The 13,930-nt window shown below is 42.3% G+C and overlaps 1 long non-coding RNA gene across 1 annotated transcript in view; it reads left to right on the forward strand.

The window, feature by feature from the left end:
• LOC127473091 (uncharacterized) overlaps positions 1-8,649 on the forward strand; it is a 39,318-nt gene extending 30,669 nt beyond the window's left edge. The window contains exons 4-6 of the long non-coding RNA XR_007905270.1: positions 1,847-1,884; positions 1,998-2,056; positions 7,873-8,649. This is a non-coding gene — a long non-coding RNA (uncharacterized LOC127473091). The remainder of the gene's footprint in view (positions 1-1,846; positions 1,885-1,997; positions 2,057-7,872) is intronic.
• The last annotated feature ends 5,281 nt before the right edge of the window (positions 8,650-13,930 follow it).

The following is a 13,930-nucleotide window of genomic DNA, read 5'->3' on the forward strand; positions in this document are numbered from 1 at the left end:
ATTCTTGCCACAACTTGAATCTAGAGTTCACTGATTAACTTTAAAACGTTGATAGCATCACAAACAATCCAAACAACTTCAGGAATTCAGCAACTTCATACCTTTAGCTAGGGATCAGTTGTGGCAAAGCGATGCAGATAACTAGCACCAACTAGGTCCACACTGGAAAAAAAAAGAGAAGCTTAGTTGGTCTGTTTTGAAAATGGGAGTTTGGTGAGGCTTTTTTATTTTTGTTTTTTATATGTATGCCTTGTAATACAGTTCTACACTAACTTCGCAGCAATGCTTAAATCCTTCAGTTACTTTTGGAATTATGGTCCTAAGGAAAAATAAGGAAAAGAAAATCTGAGTTCCATCAGCCTCATACATAATACAGAAGAAAGAAAATCTCAAATAGGGTTTTGAAATTATTAAAAATATTCCCACACAGAGCTGGGGTGGCAAAATATAAGTTAAAAGTTACAAAGCAAAACTGTTATTGAAAGACAGGTGAATTCACACAGGCATATTAAATAGTGTTGAGTGATAGGTGATAAAAGATCAAGTCCATGTCCTTTTTATAGTTTCAAACAGAGAACTTGAGATGCTGAGTCTGACCAAAAGCATCAAAGAGTGCAAAAAGTCACAGGATAGTGAGTCACTTGGAAAGTGATCTTCAAATGCTCCTCCCTCATCCCCACCCTTGAGAAAGCCAATTAGCAAAGATAAAGTGAGTTTGTGGAGGAATACACAATAGGGAAGATGCTATGCATGTTGAACAAAATAAGACATTTTATGTTGGAAGGAGACAGATTCATTAGTATCAGACTTCTCATGAGCATCAGCCCAACCTCGGAAGAGAATTTTTGGAGGATCACTATTATTAATTAATAATCATGATTATTAATTTCTGTTATTGCAATTCTGTGAAATAATTCTGAGTCTTGACTCTATATTCTTCTGGTTATAGTTAGTAAGAGAATGGGCATATCTATACTAGTATTATAATTCAGAGAAGACATGAACCTTGGAAGAGCATATTCTATTTGTTCTCACCTATTACACTTTGGTTCTCATCATGGAACTGCCTTGGAGATTGTAAAATGCATTCCTTTGGGGTGAAATGAAACTAAAATATGTGCTCCTCTAATGTCTTTTACTTCTCATTTGAAGTAAAATCCCTGAAGCACATTTAGCATGGGTGTTGGACCCTCACGAACAAGTGTTTTGCTCAGCAGAGCTGCTCCTTCTGGACCATATCACTTGTTATTGTAAGACCAAATGGAGTATAACTCTTCATCTAACTTTAGATGTCTTATGTATGTATACGTGTGTGTGTATATTTGATCCAGGCATCTGTAACCATTAGAAAGAAATAATGACTTCAAATATGTGATTTATCAATTGGAAAGATATATCCTCTGCTCAGATGAATCATATTCTAAAACATGCTATTTTCTCTTCAGAAACAATGAGAAGAGTCTAAATAATAAGGTCCTGGGTAGATGTTCACCTAGTGAATACTGCCCTAGTTAGTTTAAATTCATGGTTTTGGCAGAGAATAGGAAATAGATTTACTAAGAAATGACTTAACTTTTCTGAGGCCACTTCAACCGACCAGTGCTGGAGATAGTACTTGACTCCTAGTCAAGTATCTTCTCTTTACACATCATAGTTATTAGTATTAGAATTCTAGTATTAGAATTAATATTACTTTATATACTAATTAGTATTCTAGTATTAGATTTTATTTGGCTGGCTGTTTAATATGGTAACTTAATCTTTATTGATGTTATACTAAAAGGTTTTTCTTAGAATTGTAGGTCAGAACTACCACTGACATATCTCTTTATTTTGAATCCATTAGGAGGAATGTCTCCATTTTTCCCAGCATTGTAAAATTTTGTAAGTACTTGATATTTTGCATTCTTTGCATCACCAAACATATTATAAAAGTATGTTATGCACTGAATTGCACTGTCTGTACTCTATAACATCATTTTTTATTTTTCAAGCAGTATTTAGCAAGGTCTTTCATGAACAGGAAAGAATCCAGTGCCTGGGATACAGTGTTCTTGTAAGTATAAAGATAAACCTGAACTAGGAAAATAAAATTATACCTACAGTTTCTGAAATTGTTGATATCAAGTTAATTAGAAAAATATGAATGATTCCATTAATGACTTGCTTTCTGTTTCTGTGTGTCAGAAATATTGTTAAAAAGAAGCATCAAAATATTTGTCAAGTTTAGTGTGCTTTTCCCAGTTATCTGGAAACAATAACAGCAATCTTTATAACTGTATGTTTGATTTTTATTTGCAATAAATCACTGAGGATTCTTATTTGCATCATATTAGTTAGTCATGTTTGTATTTTAAAGATAAATTTCTACAAAAGGTATCAAGAATATTAACTCTTCTTTTAATCAGTATTCTAAAGACGAAATTTAGGCACAGATAAAAGTAAACAAAACTCAGGGACTTAAATCCTTCCTGTCCCCATTACTTGATTTTATAGAAATGAATTGTAATTTACAGTGTGGTAGTAAGTACAATGCCTAAGAAAAACTGAAAAGTCAAGTTTTTCATGAAGAGAGTTTCAAAAAACTGCGCTGGGAAATCCAGCTGCCTAAGATTCAAACTCTGCAGAGTTAAAGACCTGGTGTCTGGTTTTGAAGATCCATTTTAGCAACACGCATGCCAACGTCTAGGCAACCTTTCTGTGGCACTGCATAAGCAGAACATAATTTTAAGAAGTGCAATCATTTGTTTTGAGGAGAATACCTGTAAAGAAGTGAGGCATAACTGGAAGGACTGTGTTTCAAATTCTGTGCTGAAGAAAGCTAAGAAAACCCACAGCAGATGGCTAATTCTTGTAATGATTGTAATGATATTTAGCTTTTCTCACTTCACAACTTCAATAGCCATTTTGTGCCAAGGAACCCAGAGCCTCCGGAGGTCCTTTTAATCCTGCTCATCTTTCTCTTTCTCTTTCTTACTCTTCCAACACTTAACAGCCTGATTCAGACAGTGTTGAGAGACTACAGTCCCAAAGAGACCATTGCTCTTTCTGGTTATCCCACCACAAAGAGATTGGAGAGGCCTATTTCTTCTACCACTTATGTTTCTATGCCACCTGATGTACTCTACAAGGTCTGGTTTAAATTTAAAGCTTTGTAAAGTAACCATGAGTATTAAAACTTTCTTTATGGATCAAAATTTGAGAGAAGAACCTATGTTCACTGATGAGTCTCTAAAAAAAAATCTCTCTTCAGAGACCCAGGTTTTACTCTGAACTAGATCTCAAGCTAACACTTGTATGTTACCTAAAGAAACAACTCCAGAATAACATATTTTTCCACTTCAACAGTAGTTTAATGATAGGCAGCATAGTTTGTGTGGACTTTGCAAAGGTGTAGGACCTTACAATGAGGAAGCACATTCTTGCTAATAGGATCATGAAAGTTAAACCTCTATGAATATAAGTCCTTGGGGCAGGCAACCTGAGGGCAAACAGCTGGGAAGAGAAATTCTTATGGCTGATTCAAAGTCTGTTCAAAGAGGTATTTATTCTGAAAGAAACATCTTTGAAAAGGGGTGCAAGGAAAACACACTCAAAGTGCAATGTATTCTGAAAACATGAGTTGCCAAATGTAATCCAGATGGTGAAAGCAGTACAATAAATGGAGATTCAACGGGGACACTTGAGAAGTATACAGACAGCATATGCAGAAAGTAAAGAAATCTGTGTTCTAATAAAAGGAAAACAAAAGACTTTTTTTTCCACTCCACCAAAGCGTAAGGCAGCATCCCTAGAACACCAAAGTGAGGCCAACATGGGACCTAACTCATGGAGTATGGTTCTGTAATGCAAGGTGAAATTCTCTGGCTCTCTCTTGTTCCATGTAAAAAATAAAATAAAATAAAAAAGAAATGAAATACAGAATATAAACATTGAAATAATATTTATCTGCCACCAGCTGAGTGCCACCAGCTCAATTTCCACTGTTTCACCTGAAGCCAACTGTGTTTGATTCTGGTTTTATTTGCTCCTCAGTCAGAAGTGCTTAATTCTACAGCTTTCTACCTGTGTCAGACCTGTGTAGGAGTGCTCCAAGTCTTAGAGAGTCTTTTCTTCCTGACGTCTTTCAGCACTGCAGATGCATATTAGTTTCTAAAGCAATCTCTTCACCTGTGCAATAACAGAGCTGATTCTACAAGCTTTTTAAGTACTTTAATCTGTAAGAACATTAGCTTCAAAGCGAGTACCTTGGTGCTTGGATTTGGAGATACACTTCAGAAGATTGCTAAATTTGCTCAAAACACTCAATCTGAATGAAAGAAATGTCTTGGTCTTGATGTGGGCCTTATCCTGAGAGTGCTGACAGTTACTTTGACACACAGCCTACCTTTGGGACTGTGGATTGCTGGTTAGCTGTCACCTAACTTTTCTTTACTGCACATATTACAGAAAGGCTTGAGGATTTGTCTTGTTTTGCCTTAAAGATGTCTTTAACTGTGGTGCCTCTGTGCAATGTCCCAGAAGAACACCAGAAACAGAAAAAAGCCAAAAGCATCTTACAGTATTAATACTAGTAAATAACCTTTGGTCTGGTCTGTAAATAATTTTCCTTTGGTTTGTGCCATGCTCATGGGACATCTGAGAATGTCACTGTTGTTGTCAACACATAAGGCATAAGATGTAATTTTATTACAGGCATCTAGAGAAGGTGTATTATTTGAAGACTTCACTGTTGCATAAAATACTATCTTTATAAAAACACTATAAAGAAGTAGCATTTTTAAAGAAATCTTTTTTGAAAGATTTACTTTTTTTAGTGATAATCCTGTTCAATTGACAAAAAGAAATCACAATATAAACATTTGAATTGCTAGATAAAATGCTCTGGAAAGAAAACACAATATTTGTTTAAATACTATAATCATATATAGCAAAATGTAACATTTGTGTGTCAGATTCCCTTAGTAAAATAAAAGGATTTCATCACTAAAGTTTAGGAAATTGTTTACTAACCTGGTGAAATATAAGACATCTTTCTCTTAGTTGTGTTTCTTTTGTATTGAATTAAGTTTACTTCCTTTCTTTTGAGCAAGACTGTGCAATTGAATTTAGAATAAAAACAAATAAATTTTGGGTTGTGGATAATAGATAACATTTTCTTGGTTAATTTAATATGTTTAAAGGACATTTTGTTAAATATTATTCAAAAATCAATGCAAATTACCTCAAGATTATATTAATTTTTTTTTGTATTTCATAATACACTTTTTTTGCACAAGCTTTGACACAGCTTTCTGATATGTAAACAATACATTTTATCTGTGCTGAGTTGCATTTATTGTTTAGATTTAAGGGCTTTAGATTTAGATTTAAGACTTCAGATTTAAAGACTTCAGCTGTACTGCATCCTGATGTGTCTCCTTACTTTACAGAGCTAAGGCAGTATGGAGGACACTAAATACAAAAGTCTCCTGGGTTATATATATCAAGGACCACAAATATATATCTTAAATTGACCAGAAGTTTACAATCAGAAAAATTATCCAGTTGCATCTGGACATTCTTTTCAAAGTTCGAAAACCTGACCAATATCAACAACCCAAAACACTTGGAAATTAAGATCTTGGCTTTATGTATACTGATTTTATGGAGTGAAGCCAAAAATCCTCTCCTCTCTGATCCTCTCCTCTCTGACCCTCTCCGACCCTCTCTGACCCTCTCCCACAACAAACAGACACAGTTCTTTCACAGATTCCTTTCCCTTCTTTTGGATCCTAAGCTTCAAATTCTGCTTCTTCTTCCCTACTTGAACTTTCTTGCCAGGTCCTGCAATGTTGTCATAGGTTGCTCAAAGTTTTGGGTATTTTCCAAGAGCTCATCATCTGCCAAGTATCTTATTATCAAAACAAACAAACAATAAAACAAAAAATCCCTCTATAGTTCCAGAAACAGGCTTCAGTATATGATTCTCAGTGAGAATTCAACTGAATTCCCCTTGAGGCTTCTCACTGAGAATGTGGTTTGTGGACATCTCAAATCAGCCCACAACAGAAGCGAGTGAAAGAAGCTCCCATTTATTGTTTAAACTATTAAAAACTGGTTTAAGGTGATATTCAGTAAACTGGGAACCTTATTCATATTTGTTGAATGCTTGTGAAAGTAGTATTGCACCTGACAAGTTAGCTTGTTCTCATGACCCCTCCTTCCTAGCTTCAGTCAGACAGGACATACTGGATGTCCATCAGTGACATGCCCTCTATGTGGGTGACCCAGGGCCCAGCCCAGTCAGCATCTCAGAGGTCTGCTCCTGGTAGAAGCAGCATTCCTATTTGAGGGGCCTCTGCTTCTCACTCTGAATAAAAAATCTGGCACATCTGCAAAGTTTTTGTCAACGCAGATCTTTGTGCTGTTTCCAGGAACCCAAAATACTGAGGACTGGCACTGGCATATCTCATGTGTTGTGTCAGCCAGTTTTGACTATCAAGGGATTGCAAAACAGACATGAAAATTAAACCCGAAACTGCTTCAGTAGACAACTTGGAGAGAAATTCCTCTGCTGTTCCCTTTTTCATTTCTTTGCTTTGAACAGTTGTTCCAGTTAATGGTGAGATCCCATCCCCCAGCCTCTCCACCAGATATCTAAAATTGGGTCTTTTTTCTTAAAACAAAACAGCCTTTATGCTTGTAAAGCCCTGTGTTCACAGTGCTAAACACAAGACTGATCACTCTACTATATTCTCATATTTAACCGCATGACTTTTGTCTTTAACAATTTCTTTCTGAAACATATGTCTTATGTACTATTTCCCTGTCTTCTTTTATTCTTTCTACGTTTTTTTTTTTCTTTTACTTTCTCCTTTCTGGTGAGAATAAAGGGAGGGCAACAGTTTCAGATTCCACTGTGGGACAGAACCTGTCTTTAAACTAAACCTCTACCGTCCCTTTTTCCATGCAGAGAAGAAGTTATTGTCTGCTACTTGGGTCTAGTTCTGCCTGTGGGAAGACCATTACATTATTTTCCATGAACCACAGTCCGTTGTGAAAGAGTTCAGGGGATGAAAAAAGGCACACAAACATTTATATTTTGTTATCTGAAATAACTAAAAAAAAAATTCCCAAATCTCCCAAAATATACCCTAGATTTAAAAGAAAGAAATTCAAAAATAACACTTTATTTTAAATAAATCTTCAACATTCTTATGAATTAAAATATAGTGCCTTTCCATTATTCCAGCACTTCCTTTGATTAAAAAGTGAAACATTATATTGAATAGGAAATAAATATTTCATGAAAAAATGGTTTATAGTGAAGCTTGCAGATGAAAATAGGCCACAGAATCACAGAATAAGTGAACAATATTAGATCCTCTGGTGTGCAAACTGGACTTCAACTAGGATTTTAACAGAAGTTCATTCATTAATTATCTTCATTTCTGAGAGAACATCAACCTTCAGCAGTCAGGGTACCTCTCTGAATGAAAAGCATGTAAGCTATCCATGAGTTACTGAGTTAATTGAGATTAATTTCCCATGAGCAGAGAGCTTAAGTTTCCTGGGGTTTCATCAGAATTATGGCACTTCTGTTTTATACTCATGTAGCAGTGTTATTTATGGAAGGACGTTCCTCAAAACAAAATCAGAATATTATTCTTTACTTCCCCTGCCTGATGACTGTTCTCTTCTAAAATATATGTTTGGTTTCTCTCCCTCTCAGAACCTTAAAATCCTTTATTTTATATTAATTCAGAATTATTAAATATAATGAATGTAGGATACAGGATAGCTACCAGCAGATGATGTCTAAAAATGGGGTTGAGTTCTGCATTTGAAACATGAAATGCGACTTTTTTTTTTTTTATGCATTTGTTACAGAATCACAGAATCAACTTGGTTGGAAAAGACCTCTGAGATTATTGAGTCCAGTCTATGACCAAACACCACCACATCAACTAGACCATGGCACTAAGTGCCACAATCATCATCATCATCATGGCTAGGCTTCGTGAATGAAGATTTGAGAAGGATTCTATCCATGCTTACTACAAACACGCTAATGGTTAAAAAGGCCAATGCGAGATAGACAAGTCCGGTTGCAAAAGGCACAGCAGAAAGTCTCCTTGGGTGGTATTGGCAGGACACGGTTCTTTCTGTGTTGTCTTTTCTTCTCAAGAATGAGTCTGTGTGTGTTCTCAAAAGAAGCAACAGCGTCATAGATAGTGTGTCTCCATGTGTCTTGATTGGTGGCCAGAGCAGACCAATGATGATGATCAATATGTACCACAATCTGTCTCTCCTTAAACACCTCCAGGGATGATGACTCCACCAGCTCCCTGGGCAGTCCATTCCAATGTGTAATCATCCCTTTCTGTGAAGAATTTCTTCCTCATTTCTACCACCCCTAACACAGCTTAAGACTATGCCCTCTTATCCTACTGCTAGTTGCCTGGGAGAAGTTCATCTTGTTACAATCTCCTTTCAGGTAGCTGTAGAGAGACATGAACCTGACCCTCCTCTTCTCCAGGCTAAACAACTCCAATTCACTTAGCCACTCCTCACAGGATTTGTGCTCCAGACCCTTCACCAGCTTCATTTTCCTTCTTTGGACTCTCTTCAGCACCTCAATAGCCTTCCTGAATGGAGAGGCTAAGAACCGACAAGTTATTCAATGATGATGGTAAAAGAAAGACTCTTGTGGGAGGCGTGTCTGGATGCACAGGGGATGTGCCAGGGCGATGGGCCCGAGGGGACATGCGCAGTCACATATAACTCTATTGGCTGAAGAAGTCACATGGTACACAGGGATTTAAGAGTGGGAATTTTGAATAAATTTTCTTCTTGTCTCACCACCGCACGAAGAGCGTCATTTATTCCTTGCTGTGCAAGGGGTCCATGCCATAAGTGGCGCCCGAACAGGGACATCTTTAGCTTATATTAAGTGAGATATCTATCCTGGATCAGGAGATCAGCTGGTGTCTCCGGGATCTTCTTCATTTTCGAAGAAGGGAGACTTCACCACAAAAAACTTTGACGTCAATAACCCGTGGTCTTAGTGGGATCTAAGAGACGGACAGTTAGTTTAGTGAGCTCAATAATAGTAAGATAGTGCACGGAAGAAGAGAAGAAAGAGTTAAGGAAGAAACCGAGAGGTCAAAGCAGCCACCGGAGAGAGCGGAGGGGGTCAACGCAACATCGAAAGCGGTGAGTGACTGGGACGCACCCCGCACGTCTAAGACTGCTCCCTGGGCGAAAGCGTGCCTGCAGCTCGGAGAACGAGCCGCGGAGCACCTTAAGATCGTCAGGGAAAGGCCTGTTAGTCCCCTGAGGGTCGGTCATCTGGTAAAGCGACTCTTCGCTACCGACTGTGTGGACCACGTGCAAAAAGCGGCTTGCCGCTGCCGCGTCCTAGCAACCCCAGCCACCGCTGACCCCCGCGGAGCCCCCGATCCAGTTTTCTGTCCAGCAGAAACTGGCCGCGGCTCCCCGCCTGCTCACCGCTGCAGACTGACCCTGCGGCGTGCTTAAAAAGCACTGCCAGCAAAAAGCCCCTGCACCGTATTCAGACCGCGCGGGCTTCACCGAGGCGCCGCGCCGCGCCTTCCGACACAGCGCACCCCCGACCCCCGCGCCGCCCAGCGAACCGCGGGAGCCCCGGAGCCGCCGCTGCCGCCGCTGCGAACGCCGCGTTCACCGGAGACGGAGCCGGGACCACGCCGAGCCGCCGCCACGTGACTGAGACGCCGCCGCCAGCGCCGCCGCTTCGTTCGCCGCTTCGCAGCCCGCACACGCCGATCGCCGCAGCCCCAAGCCGCCGCCTCTACAGCCAGCCCCCACGTCTGTCGCTACAGCTGCCCGTGCCTGCCGCCGCCGCTTGCCGCTTGCTGCCTGCACCGGGACATCAGCCGCCGCCGACGGGACACCACAGCCCAACCGACAGTGAGCCAACACAAATCAACAAACCGACAGACCCTCTTCAGCAGCGCACCCCAGCAGCGCCGAGACACAAAGGTAACATGGGGAACTTTTTCCCTACTGAAGTATCACGGGACACAGAAGCACTGGCTGCTCTGCTGAATCCTTACTATGTTCAGGTTACAAGGGCTGAACTATCAGAGTTGGTGCGGCTCATTAAAGCAGCCGTACCAGAACTACCTCTAGTTGAAGCCCTCAACATTCACATATGGGACAAAATAGGCAATCTTATCAAACTCAAGGCTCAGGGAGGGGATTCCCAGGCAAACAATGCTTACCCAGCCTGGCAAGCTATAATGACTGCATTAAGCAGATCCCACCAAAGAACGACGAACACATACACCCCCACTCAGGCTGCAAGCAGCAGCCCCACTTTTACGCGCCGCAGTTTGAACTCACAAAGCTCGGCGGGAGGAGGGGGTGGAGCCGTTCACGATTCTAATACGGGGAAGGGAACCGGGAGCCCAAGGGACACGGACCGGCGGGAGGGAGCGGGGCCCCAGATGCGAGGTTCCAGTCAGTGGGACAGCAGCAGGGGGTCCCGTGACGGGAGTGGGGGGGCTAGCCCAGCTTACTCGCCAACCCATCCCGCGCATGAACGCCGAGTACGCGCCCAGGAGCGGGCACCACCATCTCGCCTGCCACGCGGTTCGGACACCGACCCGTCCTTCCCCGCCCCCGCGCCGTACTCCCCAACCACCACCACCACCCACCCACAGACAGCCGCTTTCGCAGGAGCTGCGGGGGGGAGGGAATGGGAGGAATGGGGGGAGGAGGAGGGGGATTTCGGGATAGCTCCGCCGGCAAGGGATGAAGCAACATACCGAGAAGGTACAATTGATAGGTGGGCTTTATGCAGAGAAGAGGCATTGCGTACTGGGGACTTACAAGTTATACAAGCATGTCCAGTAATTATTGGTCCACGTCAAAGCCGCAGGTTCCAACCATTACCACATGAACTAACCAAAGAACTAAGACAGTTAATGAGAGAAACTGGCATATCATCCCCTAACACGCTTGCATTTTTAGAGTCACTAAGTTCCACATACATCTTCATGCCTCATGACTGGAGAACCTTGTTACAAATAAGCCTTTCTAACACACAATACAATGTATGGCTGAACGATTTTAGAGAAATCTGTTCTGCTTACGCTAATGACCCGCAAGCAGGGGTATCAGCACACCAACTCACAGGGGATGGGAACTATCGTTCCATAGATGCTCAAACCGGTTACACTAGAGAGGTATACGAGGTAATAGCAAAACATGCCATGCGGGCAATAAGAAAATTGCCTACATCAGACAGAGATGCAAACTTGTCATTCACCAAAATAATACAGGGCCCAACAGAACCCTACACAAAATTCTTAGATCGGCTGCAATCTGCTCTGGATAGGCAGATTGAAAATGAGGAAGCCAGAGAGATCCTTAGCAGAAGACTGGCTTTCGAAAATGCTAATGTGGATTGTAAAAGAGTTCTGCAAACCCTTCCTAAGAGGGAAACTTGCAGTATCTCAGAATTAGTTCGTGCCTGCCAAGAGGTGGGTTCTTTAACACATCAATCAGATTTGCTAGCAGTAGCACTGAGTACTCAGTTAAGGACACAACAGGGAGCCAGACCCAAAGATGGTTGTTTCATTTGTGGGGCCCCTGACCATTTCCGAAGGGACTGCCCTCAGAAACCTCTAGCATTGGCACCTCGAAAACAACCCAAAGCAAGGAGGATGCCAAAAAACTGGAGGCGAGGGGCGCTGTCGCACGCCCCGGTACAGCAATCACATGCGACACAGGGGAACAGGCTGGCGATTTGTGCCCCCCCAGCTCAGCCAGCGCTCTGTGCCCCTGCACCCCAGCCAGCGATCTGTGCCCCGCCACATCAGCCAGCGCTGGGCTGGACTTATCCAACAGGGACACAGTTCTCATAACTTCCACTGAGGTGGTGCTAATCCCGACTGGACATCGGGGTCCCCTTAATCCAGGGGTACATGCACTGCTGATTGGAAGGTCCTCTACCACCAGAATGGGTTTGTTTGTGCTGCCAGGTGTAATAGACTCGGATTCTCATAGCGAGATTCTGATAATGGCATGGACCCCTTCACCCCCCTGCTTCATTCCGAAAGGACAGAAGCTTGCTCAGTTAATCCCCTTCTACAGTGCGTCGCCTGCAGGGGAGGGGGGGAGGGAGCGGGGTTCAGGGGCCTTTGGCAGCACGGGACAACCACAGGTTTACTGGGCAGCAGCCATCACAGCAGCACAGCCGCTCATGACGTGCCAGGTTAATGGGCACCGATTTACAGGCCTTTTGGATTCGGGAGCCGATGTTTCCATAATAAAGGACTCCGAATGGCCACTTGACTGGCCTACTGTTTGCCCAGCTGCAACCATTCAAGGGGTGGGAGGCACACAAAGACCCAGACAGAGTGCTCAAGTACTCACTGTCTTGGGACCAGAGGGGCAAGTAGCAAAGGTAGCTCCATTCATAGCCCCAATCCCTTGCTCTCTGTGGGGACGTGATATACTTTCACAGTTTGGCACAGTAATGCAAATTCCTCCTGCAAGCAACCAGGTTTTTCAATAGGGGCCATTGGTCAGCTGTCCCAAGCACCGATTAAGCTGGTCTGGAAAAGTGACCAGCCGGTCTGGGTAGACCAATGGCCCATGAAAAAAGAAAGGCTTGAACATTTAAAGATGCTTGTAGAAGAACAATTGGAAGCGGGACACATTGTGCCAACAAATAGTCCCTGGAACACTCCTGTATTTTGCATTCCAAAAAAAAACTGGCAAATGGAGGATGATTCAGGATCTCAGAGCAGTAAACGCAGTCATTGAATCTATGGGGGCATTGCAACCAGGATTACCCTCACCTGCTATGCTCCCAGCAAACTGGCCTCTGACAATAATTGATTTAAAGGATTGCTTTTTCACCATATTCCTGCACCCCGAGGATGCCCCAAGGTTTGCATTTTCCATTCCAGCATTAAACAACTCACAGCCTATGCAAAGGTATCATTGGGTTGTTCTCCCTCAGGGGATGAAGAACAGTCCAACCATATGCCAAACAGTAGTTGCAAATGCTATTCAACCCGTCAGAAAACGTTTTCCTTCTGCAATAATCTACCAATACATAGATGATATTTTAATAAGCATGGCCACAGAAAATGAACTGCAAATTGTTGTTACTGCTTTAACTGATGCTGTCCAAGAAGCAGGCTTACAGGTTGCAGCAGAGAAAATCCAGCGATCGCAGCCCTGGAACTATCTTGGATGGAGAATCACGCAACAACAGATTTCCCCACAACCGCTGCAGCTCGAGGTAAAAGACACTTTAACCTTACATGAGTTGCAAAAACTTCTGGGAGCTATTAATTGGTTAAGGCCTGTTCTAGGCTTAACCACAGAGGAGCTACACCCTCTCTTTGTGTTACTAAAGGGGGACTCTGATCTGACGTCTAATAGGGCTCTGACAGCAGAGGCCAAACAGGCGTTAGACATTTGTGCCAAGGCGATAGAATCTAGGCAGAGCAGAAGGAGAGATCCTGAACTGCAAATCTGCCTAGCCTTAATTCCCAGCAGGTATCAGCCATTTGCAGTCTTATTCCAGTGGGACCAGACTGAAAAGGACCCACTGCTGGTTCTAGAATGGCTATTTCTGCCCCACACCCCACCTAAAACAGTATGGACAATTAATGAAATGTTTGCTAAGCTTGTTATTAAAGGCAGAGTTCGATTACAGGAACTAGATGGAAGAGATCCAGCGGTCATCTACATTCCAGCCACGAAGGACAATTTAGCTTGGATGCTGGCTGAGGACACCGAGTTCCAAGCTGCCTTAGCAGGTTTTGATGGTAACATTTCAGTTAATCTCCCTAAGCACAAACTTTGGGCAGAAATCGGTAATTTACCTTTAAGAACCACGACTAGATGCAGAAGTGAGCCAGTAAAAGGCCTCACAGTTTTTACA

Source organism: Manacus candei, unplaced genomic scaffold (genome assembly GCF_025592945.1).
Source record: "Manacus candei isolate 608988 ecotype Guabito, Panama unplaced genomic scaffold, ASM2559294v1 h1tg000034l, whole genome shotgun sequence".
Taxonomy (NCBI): Eukaryota; Metazoa; Chordata; class Aves; order Passeriformes; family Pipridae; genus Manacus; species Manacus candei.